This window comes from Perna viridis, chromosome 3 (assembly GCF_037379345.1).
Source record: "Perna viridis isolate PV_CMFRI_1.1 ecotype Kerala chromosome 3, ASM3737934v1, whole genome shotgun sequence".
NCBI lineage: Eukaryota > Metazoa > Mollusca > Bivalvia > Mytilida > Mytilidae > Perna > Perna viridis.
Window position 1 is genome coordinate 19,100,677 of NC_142447.1, and position 19,660 is coordinate 19,120,336.

Genomic DNA, 19,660 nt, shown 5'->3' on the forward strand with positions numbered 1-19,660 from the left:
GAAATATATTTTTTGGGGCAGTTTAGATGCGATTCGATTCCCCATTGTGATTTTACCCAATCACATTTTATACATTTAACCACGCCAATCATTAAATTATAAAAAAGACCTTTATTTGGTTTGAGGAGTGCATTTGGGACGAAGATTTTTTCGTATATAACTTCTTCAATCCCGAACAAATGATCTTATCTGAATGTATGAAGTACAAAATATTCCCTTTGTTGTAATTGTCTTGTCATTCTTCGATAATTTTTGAGTTGTTGTCTTATAGGTATTTCCCTTACACATATCATTCGAGGGTGCTGTGGATGAGGGAAACTGTTGGTAAAGTTTTGTTGGTAACCAGCATTTATTCAGTTTTCCTTGATATCAAGATTTGATGTTATTCTTTTGTAATATATTTCGGCTTACACTGTGCAACCAAAGGATAGCTTATAATCTTTTCATACTAGAAAGCAGGGAATGAAAATCCAAATATGAATTGGAGGACAAATTTCCGAATTTTTAAATTTAGATAACACACATAGTCTATAGACATGTACATGTTCGTTGTAAAAGACTATAACATGATATAAAATTTTCTTCGCAAATTAATTCCCTGTGAATGAAGTATTCCGAAACAAAATGTAAATAGACGAATTAATGAATGAAAAAGACAAGTGCTACACAATTTATCTTGATTGTTTGATATTTTTACTCCCCAAAGAAATTGAACAATAACAAACTTGCAGATTGTTTTGGCTGAAACACTTAATTGATGTTCAACTCAGACAGAATAATCAAAGGAAATGTATCCCTTTTACTGTTTATCATAACAAACATATTGAAGGTAGAAGCTTGTGGTCTCAATTTGAAAGAGTAAAATGTTTTAAAAAATAGATGATGATTGATAAGGAAACTTTAAAATAAATAAACACAGATGCCCCTGTTGGATCATGCATGGCATAACCTGCTCATATATTTGATAGAAATATTTATATCTACAGGTACAAAAAGGTTGAATGAATCGAAAGTGCCATGCGAATCCATCGATTGATGTAAAGAAACAAGCACAAGTTGCCATACCTGAATATAAACTTTCGTATAATAACCCTTTAACTTTACAATGATCAAATAAGAGCTTGGAATTAACATATCGCAGTTAATTAAAAAACCAAACAAAAGCAAAACCATCTGATTTACAGTTGTATCCTTAACATCGTTTGTCACGAATAAGATCTGCAGCAACAGTCATTTTACGTAAATCAAGATACAAATGGCTTATCTTTATCAATGACGAAATGCGAATATAAGTGGCAACATCACGCACGGACTTTCTGTTAGGTGACGGCATTGTTACCTCTTATGTTAAAATAATTAAATACAGACATAATAACGTGTAGCGATCACAAGAACGGTCACCAATATTTCTGTTTCTTGGGCAAAATTTTACCATTTGTCACATTCAAATAATATTTCTCGATTTTCCGGTAGTATATAAAACATACATTAATTTCTGTTAAATTGTGTTATCTGTTAGTAAGACACAAGTTATTTTTTCATATAGTATCCAGGATTTAATTTTTTTTTTTTTTTGGGGGGGGGGGGTTAATTGAATCAAATGCCGTGCAAAGCAAGGCAAAAAAAATATTATGGGGTGAAACCGCGCCTAGTATCTCCATCCTCTTTTGATTAGTTTCCCATCGTCTCTATACTATATATTATTACAGCACATACAATGATGATATTCAGTGGTTATGCTTTGAATGTCAATCACCTGATAAACTGCATCGGGTAGATAACTGGACAATTGAGAAGGACATTTTATATTCCCGTCCCTTTAAAAATCTCTTCTTTTCAATTCTTACGAATTTCATTGGATGATTGTCATTTAGTCAAGGGAAGACCCAGGGACTCTTTCCTATGGACGACATCATTGTATATGCTGTAATTTTAATATTGATATACTTCTCGTTAAATCAACTGAAAATACAAAACTTATTAAACCTTATCTCTCAGTGAGGTAAAGGCATAAGACCAATCCGTCATTTTGTTTGATATTTAGACTATTTCTAGCTAATTGAACAATAACAATTCCAAACATTCCTTTTCAATTAGCCTTAATAAGTTTGAACATAAATCAGGAAAGTATTTCCTCGTTTTCTTGTATCAGCAATCTTTCAATGTCGTAAATATTGTAGTAAAAATGTAACTTCTTATCACTTATTGAAACTTTGATATATTGTAATACACCTGTAATCATTGCATTTTTGATTAAAAAGTAATATTCACTAATTTGTACAGTGATAACAAAAAGTAAAAAAAAAAATCTACAATTAATGCCATTTGCAGAGGAGTCAAAGAAAGTATGTGAAATTTTTACTTTATTCATTTGTCACCAAATGGATGGCGAAACCGGCATGGCCTCAAAATATTCTTTTACTGACAAATTGGGATCTTCCTTCCGTTAGGGGCTTAAACTATGAGATCAGACACCGAATTACTTTTGTTGCTTATTTTTCTTCATTTGAAAGACGCTATTTACTCTTGCTGACGTTTTTCATATTGTTTTATATGTGATGTTTTCGTCCTCTTTTCTTTAAACTCTCGTAAATTTTCATTTGACTGTTCTTACCTGCTAATTACATACTTTTAGAATGTACTTAACAATGAAATTACGTAATCTCTGCCGTCGAGGTATTGAGTACAAATGCCAAAGACTAAAAAGAGACGTTTCTACCCACGATTTTAGCTCAAGATTAGATAACTTTTGAAAAATTTTTTTTTTTTAAATGATGGATTGTTCGACTTCCTCCTCAATCATGGTATAAAAACCTAAATCTGATATTTGATAATTACCCACTGTTGTAACGTTATAAGATTCCTGTATCATCATGCATTATATTTTGATCGTATCTATTGTAACTGGAGGTTTTAGTGCATGTAGAGCTAATTAAAATGCCATTCTGAACAATTATGTGAAACCAGACGGGATGTATACAGGATGGAAAACAAATATTTTTTTTGACAATTCTAGGTAAAATGTAAGCTGTTTTGAACAAAGAATGGTCTATTTTCATGGTATTAATTAAATTATTAGGATACAGTAAATTGGAAAATTTTGGATGTATTTTTTTTAAATTTTTTTTATTTTGGCATACATGGCGCATGTCTTAAAAGCGCCAAATATTCAACACCCAAATATGGTGACTGCTACAATTTTCAATGATAAAATTTCGAAACCACCATAATTAAACACACCAAAATAAGACACCCCTATTTTGTGATAAACCACCAAAATAACCCGAGGTCCAAATATCCCAATTTACGGTAGCTCCAAAATATACGAAAATGTGTTACATCATTAACTTATGTTCACAGCATGAATTTATGAGTTGCATAATATGTTTAACTCTTGATTCATTTTTACAGGTCATTTTTTTTGTTTATAATGTCATTTTATTTAATATCGTTTTCTCTGTTAAAGCGAAAGTTAACCTTTTCATTAATTAATAGAATAACTTTAAATTAATTTAGCCGGTGAAATTAGTATTTCCATCAACTTGTTCTGTCTTTTATTTGTTATTTTCAATCTTAGTCTTTTTTGGTTTGAAAAAGATAAGGAGTGGCACTTACATTCAGTTGTTCTGAAGAGTTCTAGTTCAGAAGGGCACGTCCAGATGTGTTTCATCATGCTAATTTATTGAGCCTGCATATTAAAAAAGAGCTAACAACCAATGCAATGTAATATTTTCTTTCCAGTTAGACCGTCAATGGTTAGTTATATCGGATATTTTGTCTATTTCAAAAGAAGTATTTTCATTTGTATATAAATGAATATAGTGATATAAAGTGTAGAATATTTTTATGTTATATAAGTGCAAAAGATAATAACTTTTTCTGCCATATTTGAACTACCAACCTAAACTATTGCATTTGCACTTTACGATACATTTAATATATAAAGAAAATCATTTTTAAATGCATAAATATATATTTTGATATAAAGAGAAGGGTGTTCGAATTCTTTATCAAGTTTAGAAATTCTATTTCATAAAGGTTTTATTATGTTGTCATTATAATGATAGGTATTGGTTAATAGCACCAATTTTCTTTAACGTTGACATGCATATAGCAGGAAAAGGGTGTTTAGTACTAAACACTTTTCTTTTCAGATTAATCATATGTTATAGATTATTATATGATTAAATGGCAAGAGTGCCAAATGGAACATTGTAGAGAATCCACTTTGTCATTCAGCTATTAGTTTGTATATTTGTATAGTATTAGAGAATGAAAAGTCTTAACTTTGACACGAACTTTTTTGATAACCAGTATTTATAAATATAAGGCTTAATTTGTAAAATTTGAAAAGACATGCAGAGACATCTGAATCTAAATAATGGTCGAAATGTAAAAGCAGTAGACATGAAAGATACACGCACACACTGTATACAACGGAATAAAAATACGTATAAACGATACTGGAGAAAAACTAGACAGCAGACACACAAATGCAAGTTAAATCCCTACAAAAACCAGAAGCGCCATCAGGAGTAAGCAATACCTGCTCCTCTGGTTATTTTGTGCTTGTTAACAAAATATTAAATACCCATCAACCATACGTTGATGACTTATTTATATAATAATATTGTTTTGGTTCAGAAAAAAGAAAACAAAGTAGATTGTTATATTTAAGCGATTCAGAAGGTACCGTATGCAGTGAAACCTGTCTAAACCGAACCCAGATTAAACCGAAAACCCGTCTGAACAAACAAGACATGTTTAGAAGTCCCATTGTGTCAGTCCAAATGTATTTTGAACCTAGATGAACCGAACACCTGTCTAAATCGACCGAATTCTACTGTACAAACGGGGTTCGGTTTAGACTGGTATCACTGTATTACCCATATAATGAATAACTTTTTGACTTAATAGCAAAAAGTATCAAGAAGTGGCAATACCAAAAATACAAACGAGGAGAATCATTGGGATTGAACTCAGTTGTTTTGGAAAGGGTTTGCATTTCCTGTTACAAGGTTTCTATATTATGCGTTGGATGGATTATTTCTCTTCATTACAAAATGTATTTTCTATGAAAGAACTTTAGCCAGTTGAGAACATTTTTTTTATTCTTCGTGGTTTGGTCTAACCACGATTTTATATTGCCAACAAAAGGTAAGATTACCAATGGAAACATCAGAGCTCTACTAAAACCCGTGAATGTGAATTTAATAAAAACTGATAATTTTTTATAAACACGAATAATGATACCCACGAAAGAAAGTACATTCTAATTATACCTTTATCATTGACAGGACGAAAACAAAAAATGATGAATTACTTCAAGTTGGCAAATCATTTTGCCTCAAAATGTTCGGAATTCTGGAAATCTTGTGTTAATAGAATAAGAACATGCCTATAGAAATATTTAGCAACTATCTTCATTTATTGTTTATGTTAATTGAAAGATTACGAGATGATTATATCCTTATCTCACTATTATGTAATCAACAATTATACCCTGTTGGTAAGTTATACGTTTGAAGTCTTATTTCAAAGGAAAAATAAATATATTGCGCCCATAACAATAGCTTTTCTTGCCAATGTATGTTAAGAAAAAATACAATGAGTGCTAACACCTGAAACCACGAGACGAAATAAGCATTAAACCTTAGCATCTATTACAGCATCATGTGTAGTATATTGACTTTGGAAACGCAATATTGCATATTATCTCTTTATCAGAGAAATGAAGGGCAACACGATTAAACAGCCCTCATAATATAAATAAAACAGGGCGGTGTCATAAGAGGTACAAGTATCATGAAAGTTATAATATATAAACCAGATATCAAAGTGTAGAATCATATACTGAATAAATAAGGCAGGTATGGGCATCAATAATTAAGAAAAATGAATTATATAGTAGACTGACGTTTCTATACTTGAACGTTGTTGCTCGAGGTCTATGATAGTATGCCCAGTCATTTAAGATCGTACACTACTTATGTCAGTAAGGGCACACATCTACTGTTTAAAGAAATATTTATTGGTCTTCATAATACTTGATTTATTATAATATTTGGAATCTGTGCGTTCGAGCTGCTTTATTAGTCATGTTCGATAATTTCCATTATCGGACAAGATCATTTCTAGATATATTAAAACTCATTAATATGATGGTCAATTCTTATTTTTTGCTTTAAATATTCTTGGTGTGCATTATGATTAGAAAGCCTTGTACGACTTATCAAGTTAAAAATCTATCACTCTGTTCAAAAGGATTGAAAGTGTAATAGAAGACGAAACCTAAGGTAAGCCCTCAACAAATTGGTGACAAGCCGCACAAGTACCCTATTCAATTTCGTATTTTACCACAATCAAATGTGAACTCTAGTTTTATTAGGATATTCAAAGGATGTCAAGATAAATTTTTCACTTTTACGATACAAGCTTAAGACGAACCCATTTTTTAGTGTATTCATTATCAAACATGTACATTCTGATATGCACGTAATAAATACTATAAAAGTAAGCGTGAAACATATTAAGGGCAGGTTCTTTATATTAGAATCAAACTATCTGAAAGTTGCCTTACTAAATGATTAAGAAATACATTTGTGAGTAAAACAAAGTCGTCTTAATATTTACAGAATTGAGGAGGTATGTTATTTGTTTTTCAAGAAAATATTGTTCTGATGCGCTGCTTTTACTTAGTTCAGTGCAAGAATACGCCTTGATCTATCGATTAATATTAATTATAAACCAATGCACGTGCAATAATTTCTACAAATGTTTTCGAATATCTTGCAAGTTCGTTTCGCTTAAAATTTATTTGCCTTTTTAACGTTTACGTTATTATGTACTTTTATCTGTTAATTTTTACGTTCTTTTCTGTGATTCAATGATTCGACTTTATTTTGTATTCCCATATCCCATACCCTACCGGTGCACCTACTCCATGCTCCCAGTTTTTAGTGGAGTCCGAGTTGCTCATTTGCTTTTGTCACTTTGTATGTATGATTTTAGTTACTTTATGTTCTTTGTTGTGTATGACTGTTCTTTGTCTCTGGATGATATTCTTTTGATTACCGCTATAACCTTGGTTCCCTTGAATACTCTTTGAACATGACGCAGATACTATTGTGTACTAAGAAGGATTCTTTTAACATTCAAGTGAAAGTTCAATTTGTGTGACACATAACGTCCAATGTACAGCTATATTGATTTTTGTGATCATACGCAACTTCTTGATAATTAAATCATAAAACGTCACAGAATTACGACCGTCATATTGAGAACAGCTTTTTTTTTTTTTTTTTTTTTTTTTTTTTTTAAAGAAACAATCTAAACGTGGAAATTTGCGCGACGGATGTAATTTCGCGATCAGGAAATGTCCGCAAATGTAACCCCCTCACAATAATGTCATTATTTAATTCCTAATGACATGAAGACGCTTATTGAAAAATTAAAACCAAAACAAAAAAAATGATTTGACACAACACCCGCAAAAAATTATGCATTTACAGTATACCATTGACTATAACGACTTCTACTGTCAAATAATTGAAGGGCTTCTTTTCTAAGCATGTAATCTGCCTGAAAATTATGTATAACCATACTAAAAATACTTAGTTTATCAAGTACTGATTCATTCCTTCATTGAAGCGAAGGTTTGGATATTATTTGAAAGGTTCATCAGACCTATTACGAATGATTTTTTAAAAATCCGTTGTTGAGTGTAACCTTTGTCTGTCACTACTTTGTAGGAGGTCTCTTCACCATTACAAACAGGCATACTGAGAAGCAATAAATGATAAATTTGCGTTATGAAGGATAAGCTATCATCTCGGTTGTAAATACTAATGTTTTTCATACTTAAGATGTCGCATATTCGGAATCAATTGCTTAAGTCCAATGAATAAACTTAACTTAAATCTATAATATCCACCTAGGAGAGCTGAGATAGTAGACAAGAATCAGTCTGAAAGTATTAGTAAAAGGCTACACGGTTTAAAAAAAGTCGCATAGTTGCCTTTTTTAATTTATTTTTAAACTGACACTCTATGCATTTACTAAACCGATAGAGTGTAAGTGATAAGATTAGAATCATTCTTATAAATATGAGGACCAGATATGTATATATCTATATGAAATAGAGAGAACCCAGTGACGGAGAACGATCTTATAAGTAAAAGAAAAGGAAAAACGAACATATACATTATAAAACAAATTTTAATTACTAAAAAAACCCCCATAAAATCCAAAACGAACATGTTCTCGAAAACAGTATATACCAATTCATAGGCAGACGTTTCTTGTAATACAAATTCAATATAACAGTAAAGCTGACTGAAAGCCAAATTACCCACTATTATAACTATTCTGTAAATTGTCTTAATATAAAACTGCAAGAAATAATATATTTTACTTCCGCTCCATGTGGTGTATGTTACAAGCAGTTTAACATGTTGATTTTTCTATGCATAACACCTCCTCCCCCAAATGTTTTCATTCTTACTATTATCTACTATTAGATTTTGATCGACTCGGAAATGACTAATTCTGGCACCAATTAACATGTGTACTTAGCTGTACTAGGCAACTTTTCACCGAACCTTAGATATGTATCAACCATATTGAGATCCAGATGTATATTATCTACATCTACTTATAATAATTGCAAATAATGGTTTGCTTAGTTTTTACTTCCACATTTTTGACGACTTTTGAGTTAGAGTTATTCTATTAGCAAACAAACCATCGACATCTCAAGAACATAATTTAGTTTTTTTTTTGGTATATATTCATTTAAGTTACTTGATATTATGATAATACCAGTTGATTGTTCAGCTTTGCACAGCGAACCATTACACATGAGATTGTTCTAAAGTACTATTCACAATTATAGGGAAATCAGTGTTTTTGTGTTAACGTATAGCGCAGTTAGAATGGATTTACATTCAATTGATTGAAATAAAAACGTATCATAACTTTTATCAAATTTTGGAAAATGTAAAAAATAGATACTACTTTAACCCTAGAATACGAAGAATAGTTAATTTTGAAGAAGTTCTAGATGTAAAAAAAATGAAATATATATATATATGACAAACAGTATGTCCGTATGATTGTACGTTCATTGCCTGTGTGTTCGTTTGTTTATTTGTGCATTCTACAGGTCCTCTTAAGGAAATTTAAGTATCATTTGGCCGCCTTAGTATCAGTTTTATAGAACTTATTGAACCGACATAGAAGATTTCGTATATTGTATTTACTGTCGAAAAGAAATTAACAGCGAGTAATGAGGCTAACTATATACCTCGCTGTAAAAGCGAGATTTGTGATTTCGTAAGTTGAGTATTCCATTACAATCTGTGTTATTGAGGTTACTTGAAGTTAATTGAACAATAACATTCACATGCTTATTTCTTTGCACTTATCCTTGATTAATGTTTATCCGAACCTAATTATAAGTGTAAAATCGTTACCAATGTATTATATAAGCAATCGTATGTATAGTTCTGGTAAATAAGACGCCTGAACTCTCATTACTTCATGCTTTACTTAATTGCGGTCGGCTAATTAGGACTACTACTACATATACTTCAAAGAAGAGCAGGTTAAAGGGAGACAAAATGATAATAATTGTTTATATTTACTTTATGATGCATATAAACAAAAATTGCAAGTATTTTGAGCCTCAGGAGGGTCATGACGGAAAATTGAATAATGGGAACTATTACGATAGTAATTTGTTTTAACATAAAGGTGATACACTTACAAGCTATATCTTGAACTAGAAAATATCTGTCGGCAAATAACGTTGCATGAAGTGTGTAAGTTAAGTCTTGTGGGCATAGGTCACCTAGTAAATTGTTCGCCGTAGTGCAATTCAAACATATTTTAGGATTTTATACACGTATCATAATGCTGAAATTAGTTCCTTAACATTAACTGTATTGTTTAGATCGAATTCCTGCATTTCAACAGCGGATTTTAAAAAATGCCGTTGTGCATTTGAAACACAAGTTAACGAGTTTAAAGACAATTAAAGTTTTTATTTCGATTTGAATTGCGATGGAAATATTAACTTATATATGAACTAGAAATACTTTGAGCATACTCAAAAGGGGATGCATATCTACATATAGTCCCAAGACTTCATATAAATTTGGTTAAAACCCATTGAGCGATTAAGGAGGACTTGCGCCTACAATAATTGGGACAGACGAACAAACAGGCAGACAGACAGACTGGCAGACATTAAAGAATGCTGGGTCGATTCAATCAATTAGTTCTAGTTTCAGTTGAGTTATAGCTTCTTTCATTGTTGAAAATCGATAATTTCCGTTCAATTGGAATACTTATCTAGATTCATATGATTTGTATGTAAACAAAGCAAAATCCGCATGTTTTATATAATTTTTCTTTTATCGTGGGATTAACAAATTATTCGTTAAATGCATACATATATTTATATATGATGTAAGATCAGAATTAACTTTCAGAGGAAAAAAACTGTTTACAACATTGCTTAATAAACGCTTCTTGATAAAAGGAGAGTGAAAACGAAACAAAATTGAATCTTTTGAGTGTAAAGTACAAGCAGAAAATTGATTGCACAACAATTACATTACAAAGTTAACTTAAATGTCAAGAATATTTCTTAAGTCACGGATATTAATCCAATTTATCACATTAATGCAAACAAATATACACACTGAGAAAATATAACTGTTAAGTATTAGTTCGCGATACTTCAGTTGCTACACTTAGGGAATTATAAATTGACCACCTGCGAAACTTGCATAGTCGTAAGCAGGTATTATTGAACGCACATCTGTTTTACTTGGATTTTGATTAACGTAAGTATTTTTTTTCCAATTGTTCTCTTAAACTTTCATTTTGTTAATGTAGCAAACAACACTCATAAAACACACATTTTGACTATAATTGAATGTTAATGATTGGCGTAATGATAACTTGAAATCACCATTTTGTATGCCACAACTTCTGGCAAGAGAATAAAAGCTGGCGATTTTTAATTTATCGTTATTACCATAGTAAATACATGTATGACGTCATCAAATGATATCGTTATTTATGATGACGTATGTGTGTAGTGAAGTGATCGTATATATATAAAGAATAGATAATATAATTCCAGCATCATTTAATTTTAATTTCACTTCAAACGAACTGCAAAGGTTACAAAATACTTCAAGTGTGTACGGATCAATAAGTGTTCAATTAGAATTAAAAGACCGGTTTGAATTCGCATGCGTGTGTGCTGTGCCACCAAATAAACTGGTAGTCAAATTCACAATGATTTGTAAAGGTAACATTTGCGACGGGTTATTACGTCACAAAAGAAAGTACATTTTTACTTTGTGACTTATGACTATTTTTGCACTTACTATTTGTGTTTGTTAAAATGTCTTTAATAGGTTTCGTTCCTTGTATTGCATATGGTAGAATTTCTAGGTGCTGTATGTGGCATCCTATTTTGATATTTTGGTTTTGAACATTTCTCATGTACGTATTACTTTTGGATCTTAATCTTCCTATGTATTTAGTTTTATTACTCCTCGAAAAATGTGCACAGGTATTTTGTATTTTCAACCCAGAAATTTTGTTGTTTACGTTTCCAATTTTTATTGTCCGATTAAAAAGAAAACAAATTAATAATAAACATTTTTCACACATTTTTAATTGCAATTTCGCCTATAAAGGTTAGCATTTCACTGATTAAGCAGTAATGTGAGTGGAATTTATTAAACATACAATGAAATGAACCGATTTTTTATGGCTTGACAATTGTAATCTGAAATTAGGTTTCACACCTGATTTTTATCGTATTGTTAATAAATGTAATTTTTTTCTATGGGCGTAAGAAAAATAATTTGCTATAAACGACAATTGAAATTTCTAATATGTTTTGTCTATTATTAAATTACTACGAACTATTTCTATATTATCTTAACCATTTGACCTCTCCATCTCGTTAACCTAAACAACACTTGCTCGACACACCATATGGACTACCTTAATTGTGAATTTGATTTATGGTTTCATATTTTAGTGTTTTGACTTTTTTGATTGAATGACAAACACCTTTTTATAAAAGGGTACATATCTGGTTTCATGATAAATTACCGTGTTAGTGTTTAAAATATTCTATATCCAGAATTATGTTGTTGTGAAATCTAACCCTATCATTTAAACCTCCATTGTTGCTTTAACCGTAACCCTCGCTCTTTCGTTTGAGCTCAAGAGCTGGTGTACTTTTCTACCTCATCGAATATAAAACCGACTCCATGATGTTAATATATAATTCCACATACAACTGTACGATCTTCTTCGAATATCGGCTTAGAAGAAAAGACTTTCAAAATCATTTTGCTAAAGTACGATGACTGTAGAAATTCCTTACAAAATTTGCTTGAATAAATAAAACTGAAAATCAATATTTTTACCTTTTCTGCTGAACGACAGCATGGTGGATAATTACTCACACATGTAAACAATTTTCTTACACTTTTGTAGTAAATTACATATAGCATTTTACGTACAAATTTTTAGCTTTATTTTGACTACTTCTGATCATAATACTCACATATAATTCACTTACAATATATACATTAAGGTTCTTTGTGTTTTTTGGTACTACATGGGGGAGGGGAGTGGGTTAGTGAAACATTAAAACATTTCATGAGTTTTCTGTGTTTCTTCTTTTACATTTGATAAAAGCTTGTTGTATTGCGCGTCTAATAAGACCAAAAATATAAAAAATCAGACATAGGACTACAAAGAAATGGTAATTTTTTATTATGCCCCTCAGAGATATTTTCCCTAAATTACATAAAATGTCAATATTAGTTAGTCATACCAATTTGATATCTATGATAATCCAAGAAGTTGTAGTACTTAATATCATCGATTGTTATAAAAAAAGGACAGATTTCAACAATTAATATCATGCCTTATTCTCCACTGTGTGATTCTTAGTTTGTGCTGTATGGCTATTTGAGTACTTTGAATATCCAAAGCAGTAACGTAATGTATTTTAGGGTTTTACTGATAAAAATCTGTTGCTATGTTGTTTTTTCAATATCTAGTACAACGTACCTCTTAAACTATAGCCAGATTACCAATATCACTATACTGATATTATGTGAAAATGGAAATAATGACACGGAAAGGAAATTTTCATCAAATTATGCATTTCTCTGAAAAATGCCATAACTTAGCTATTGGTCTCACTAACAACTTCTAACATTTCTATTACTTTATATGTAAAAAAAAAGTAATTTTCAAAGTTTCACTGTGAATTCCCAGGACAAATGACATATTTAAGCTGCATACCATAGCGAAGCTTTGAAAATAAGGCTTTCAAAATCATTCGGCTAATGGTACGATGATTGTAGAAATTCTTCACAAAATTTACTTGAATAAATAAAACTGAAAATCCACATTTTTACCTTTTCTGCTAACTGACAACATGGAGGCAAATATTCGCACATGTTAACAATATTCATACACTTTTACAGTAAAATGCAAAGATGATATTAAAGTACACATTTTCTGCTTTATTTTGACTACTACTGATCAGAATACACAAAAATACTACACTTACAGTGCATAGATCTAGCTTCAGTGTAGTTTTGGTACTACATAGAGGGTGGCCATTTTAATCGGAACTGCTTAGTGGGATCTTGAGTGAAATAATACTTGAAATATATATATATATTCTTTGTTCTGTTTTCCTTTCATACGACGCTACAGTACGTTCTGATGCAAAAAAGGTTCTGAAAACAACAGTTTGTAAAGGAGTAATCAAGGGAACCAAGGTTATAGCGGTAATCAAAAGAATGTAATCCTTGGACAAAGACCAGACATGGAAAACAGACATACACAACAAAGAACATAAAGTAACTAAAATCATACATACAAAGTAACAAAAGCAAATGAGCAACTCGGACTCTACTAAAAACTGGGAGCATGGACCAGGTGCACCGGTAGGGCATGCGCCCTCTGTTTTTCTAGAAAAACGCGCCGAGTTGCTAATAAAAAGTCAAGCCCAGGGTAGACAAACGAGGAAAGGAAAACTATGACCTGTTGAGTAAATCAGTTTTCACGGTGCAGATGGATACACCATAACGATCCACGAGTTCATGATGACGACCATAAAACTTCAGTAGTGATGACTTCAATCTTGAAGCAACATAACCCTGTTCCAGAAGCCTATTTGTTAGAGTTCTAGCGCGATACAAAAAGACTGCGTAGTTTCGGCAAGTTGTGATATGAACACTCCATACGCAGGTGCTAAAGATACACTTGTATTACTATAATACAATTAGCGAAAAGTGTGATGGCGAAGGGGCGGCTAATTGTATTTTGAAAATGAGAATGGAATTAGTTAAAATGTAGGAAAACATTACTAAATTTTGTCCATGATAGGAGGTTAATTTTTCAATGTATATATGTACACACACTACACACTGTGAATGATATTGCATTTGTGTTGTTTCTTTAAAGTTTCAGATTTCGCTTATTAAATACAGTCTTCAACATTAAGGGACAGAAAGTAGCTAAGGTTAACATGCTAACTATTCAAAATTGTTTTATCAACTTTCTCCATAAGGTGTATATCATCAATATATAAAGAAAACACTTTGTCAAGTTAGAATAATATTAGTTTTTAGTTATTGATTACACAAAGTAGGTACCCCTAAGCGTGACATACGGACGAACAGACGGACAGTGTGCAAATTTGGAGAGTAGTTAAACAAAGTAACCCGTAATTGTGACGGACGGACGAAGTTGAGCTGCTACTATACTTGCTTTGCCTTTGGTGATTCAGATATAAACTTAATTTAACAATATTCGTATTTTCATTAAAACGTACCCTAGATATTTCAACTTTAATCAAAAGTTTTAAAGTCTAATTAAGTAGAGTAGCGTAAAAATGAAATTTAAAAAAAATTAAACTATTGTATAACACATGTATGCACATTATAATGATAATACTGCTGCTCTTCCCATCAATGCTATCGATTACTTTTTGTTATCATTTTGTTATCATACCTTTTTGACCTATACATTACTTGGTAAACACAAACTTTAAAATACACAGGGACTACTTCAATTTTGATTGAATACTACTATCAAAACTCTCTGTGATGTGTCATTAAATCACTTAAAATCATGACATGAAATGCATTCCCTCTTCAGGTCGCTTATGGGTTAGGATGTTGACTACTCTTAGTGTAATGATGGTAGCGGATTAGAAATGTTGTTCGGAGTGTTCAGTCATGACTTTTAATACTTAAGAACTTTTCTTTGTTGCAGTCTTCTCCGTAATACAAAAGAAAACAATTCGGCGGTTTCCGTTGCTTTTCTATAACTGACAGTCTATGACAGACATGTACACGCAACGGTGTCCATCATGGGTAAAATAGCCAATCGCTACTCGCAAAGTAAAAGTAGTCTAATAAAGTTCAGAGGGTCAATCAATAAATAAATCCAACCTTTTGTACGCAGGTCCACATCTTTGTATGACAATATATGTTAAATACTAAAATTATACAAAAAGTTAAGGCTTAATCACTATATGACAGAATAGTCGGGGATATTACCGTTAATCGAATGTGGTTAATCGGTGCCCAGTAATACGACACATATTTTATGCAAATTACTCATCGACCTGTTTTGTTATTGCACAGCTCTTGGCTGTTAAGCGGAATACTTACGTCATCATCTATTAAAGTTCTGTGATTTCTTCCACTCGCTGCGCTTCACTCTTCAAAAGACGGAGTTTCTCACACTCGTGGAAGAAATCCTAGACCTTCAGTAGAGACTATTGGAAAAACCTGTTACATATAAAGGATATTGCAAACTACTCAGCTGTCTTATTCAGTTGTTGTTGTCAGCATGTTTTATTATTATTTAGAAAACTATTTTTTGTTTGTTATCAAATTATTTGCAGTAATCTAAAACCCCCTTTTGATTGAAAGCGGAATTTATGAAATGTGAGGTATGTATTATTTTTCGTCTTAAACTTTTTATGTTTGTCTGAGAATTTCTTCGTTAGATTCATTAGAATACTTTCAGATGGTCTTTTATACGAATCATGACACAAAAATAAGAATCTTGAGTCGTGTTTCAACTTAAGTAAAAGAAAATTACTGGAAAGCGTAACTTATACCGTGACATCTCTTTGCCTCACCGAGGATTACTGGAGTTCAAAGTGTAATCTTGTGTCCATCTGTCCATTAAGCAGATGTGAATTTTATCTTATTCATAGGAAATTAGGAATGTCCGTTCATGTTACACCTATAGATCAGAACAAAATGCACTACTAAATCATACATCACATGAAGATTCTAAATAAATCATGATTATTGTCACATTTACAAATTGTCAAAGTTTAGATGTTTTACATGTTGGACCCAATTTGACGATCAACGACATTATGTATAATTAGTATTTTTGGAATTTAATAACCACTTGGTCGATGCCACAGCTAGTGGACCTAACATCACTGAGAGTATTCCCTAACCCAGTATTCAGGCTTGGCTGACCCCGAATTAATTTAGATTTTATTATACACATTTATCAGATTTTGCAGTATTACAAATTTCAAAGTACTAAAAACACTGAGCCTTCATTCCCTGTATACACCTAGGTTTTGTATTGTGATATCCCTACACATTCGATTTTAATGTTGTTGTTGAGATGCTACTCTTAGAAACACGTGTACAGCGTATCGAAATTTGCAATTTATAAATTTGGTATTTTTGTATTTAAGAAGCTAATAGAACGGGCATGCGTCGACTTCATAAGTTTCTAAAAGTTGTCATAAATCGGATCACGACAGCATGGAAACTTCTAAGCACTTAGAATATATCATATAAGTAAATGTTGACCTGAAAGAAAAGTACTGTAAACAAATGAAAACTATTGTGTGCACTAATGAATGCCATTATGGCATTTAATTTAAGTCAAATATGCTATTTTAATTTTGACGACTTTGAGAAAATCTAACATTGTGTATGTAAGAAATTCAATAATTCAAATGATTGCATTTTTTTCGAGTAGGTTGCAATTTTCGTAATAATAAAAATATTACAGTGATTTTTAAATGTTCAGTAGTTTGTTGGAGTGGACGATGGATATAGTTGCATCTACAAATTTTATGTAAAACAACTCAACAGAAACTGATTCAAGATTTCTGTTTGAAATACATATACGTTGTAAACGAAATATTCGGTAATGGATGATGATCTATGGGGAATGTAGCAAGGAGGCAATTCTCTTTGGAATATATCATACACAATTCATAAGTGATGTCATTTAGTGCATCATATAGTAAATAAGGCGTCAATCAATTTTAACAAAGTAATGCATACTGCGATAACATCTTCGTGAATTTAACTATATTACCTGCCAAATTGATATGTTAAAAAATGTGCCAAAAGTTGTAAATTATATTTTGTTATGTATCGGATATTAACATTTACATTTAATTGGTAAATGCATATATTTAACAAAAACCTTGGAAGCTAATGAGTTTTTATCATAAAAATGAAGTCAATAAAAGAAAATAAAGGGAAACAGAATTCGCGTTGTTATTAAAAAGGACATGATCAGAGATAACGATTAGACCAAAAAAGATACCCACACAACAAGGAACATGAAATAACCAAAATAATACACAACTTCGAAAAACTAATATATCAAAGAATATATATAAAAAAAATATTAATAAAAAAAAAATTAAAATTAAAAAAAAAAAAAAAACGTGGTGCATGCAGTTGATACTTAATTGTTGTTCGTATATTTTATATTTATTTAAAGACAGTTAAAATGGCTTGTACGAGTGTTTCGTCGGGCCTACGTTGAAATTAAACAACCGGATTTAAACTATATGTGTACACTGTTTGTGTATTACTTTTTCATTAACCAAATTGTGCCAAATATTACGTAAAAAAAGGAGTACGCTATGCACCATCGTGACTTTGAACATCAACACAATTGTAATTAATTACAAATAACATCAGATAATAACTAACAAATTGCAGGTGAAAATTGATGTTTTACATCAAATGCATGTTGGAAGTCTCAATTCTATATCACACTCGATGTTATTTGGTACTAACCTGTACTGTAGGTAAAGAGAAAGTAAAATATATAATTTTGCAGAAAATATTTTACTCAGATATACAGATTTCACATTTTCAAACAGAATTTACTATTTATCCTTAATGCTGTATATTTAAACAATAGGAAAATAGGAAAATTTTGTCTTCGTACGAGTACGATTTATGCAAATCTTTCTATGAGACCTTGAAAACGTTGCCCTTTAATGATCTTGCTTTTAAGTTCCATTGTTGTTTGATGAATCAACGCACACACTTATATTTGTACATTGACGTCCATATGGCGGAGAGGTTATCTAATAAAAAGTGACTTTTAGACGGATTTTAGATAATACTGTCATGAAACTCACAGGGGCGATTTGTATTTTAGACACTAAGTCAATTAAATGTTTACCTATAGAAAATACCGCTATATTGTTTTCACTTTTAATATTTCTGTTGCTAGCATACTGTTAGTAAAGTCGTGAATAGGAGCGAGGATTAGTGTAAAGATCCATGTTATTATTGGGCAGACTGTGCCTGGTTCAATACAAATAATGATACATATATATCCCATTTATAATTATTTATCGCTGATATGAATGAAAAGATAATGGAAACATAAACACATAAAGCACAACAAAAGAACCCGCATCTTTTTTACAAATACGATGTTTAAATCATCATGTGATTTTACCAATATTACAAAAAAGGGATATTTAAATGACACAAAGATATTTAAGGGTTATATTGGTATTACCACCTGACTGTCCTTTACATGGATGTGTACTTTGACCATTTACAAGACACGTATTCCACCTTGATTAGGTCATGTTTGTAGTTTTCATCCATTTGATATCCAATATAACACGTGTTAGATGTCATAACATTATTTTGGTGATGAATAATTGTTTGCAGTGTAAAATATTACTTTACTTTTTCAGGTTAGGATAAGGTACCAAATCTAAAAAGACATATAAAGTATTCAAAAATATGCATTTGAAGGTGTGAAAGAAATATCTGTCCTCTCAAATATATGATATATAAAACAAAACTGAATATAAACTATTATGTTTTACGTTTTTAATATTTTATTTACTGATTACCATTTGTTTTAGCAATATAGCAAGATAAGCACCATATCATGAAATACATTTCTTTTTACGTGAATAATGATCTGACAACCTACAATTACAAGCAGAATTACTTACAAGGTGGTAAATGTACACCAATTTCTAATAAATCTTCTTTCATTAGCGTTTTAGATATTCGCTCATGTGAGAATAAGGTGCAGGTTGGTTGCATTGCTTGTTTATGACGATTAAATAACCCTTTTTAGGTTATTCTATCTAGCTTAGTTAGGGAGTTTTTCTTTGTTGTAAATAAACAATTTAAAACGCCAAGTTCCACAAAATGACTGACGTTTGTTTTTCTCACTCATCGCTATATACTGACCTTTTGGAATCGTGGGGAAAATTAGATAAACTGTTGTTTTACAGTCTGATAAGGTCAGGTAAAAGTATTTAGGTTTCTTC

At 31.2% G+C, this 19,660-nt stretch overlaps 1 protein-coding gene across 2 annotated transcripts in view; it reads left to right on the forward strand.

The window, feature by feature from the left end:
* Positions 1–6,620: 6,620 nt before the first annotated feature.
* Positions 6,621–19,660, forward strand: part of LOC148621334 (protein madd-4-like) — a 74,805-nt gene continuing 61,765 nt past the window's right edge. The window contains exon 1 of one of the 2 annotated variants that reach the window (XM_088575521.1): positions 6,621–6,645. The gene's annotated coding sequence lies outside the window, so the exon portion shown is untranslated. Of the gene's footprint in view, positions 6,646–10,828; positions 10,851–19,660 lie in introns of those variants that run through there. The other variant, XM_088575522.1, reaches the window with a different exon arrangement.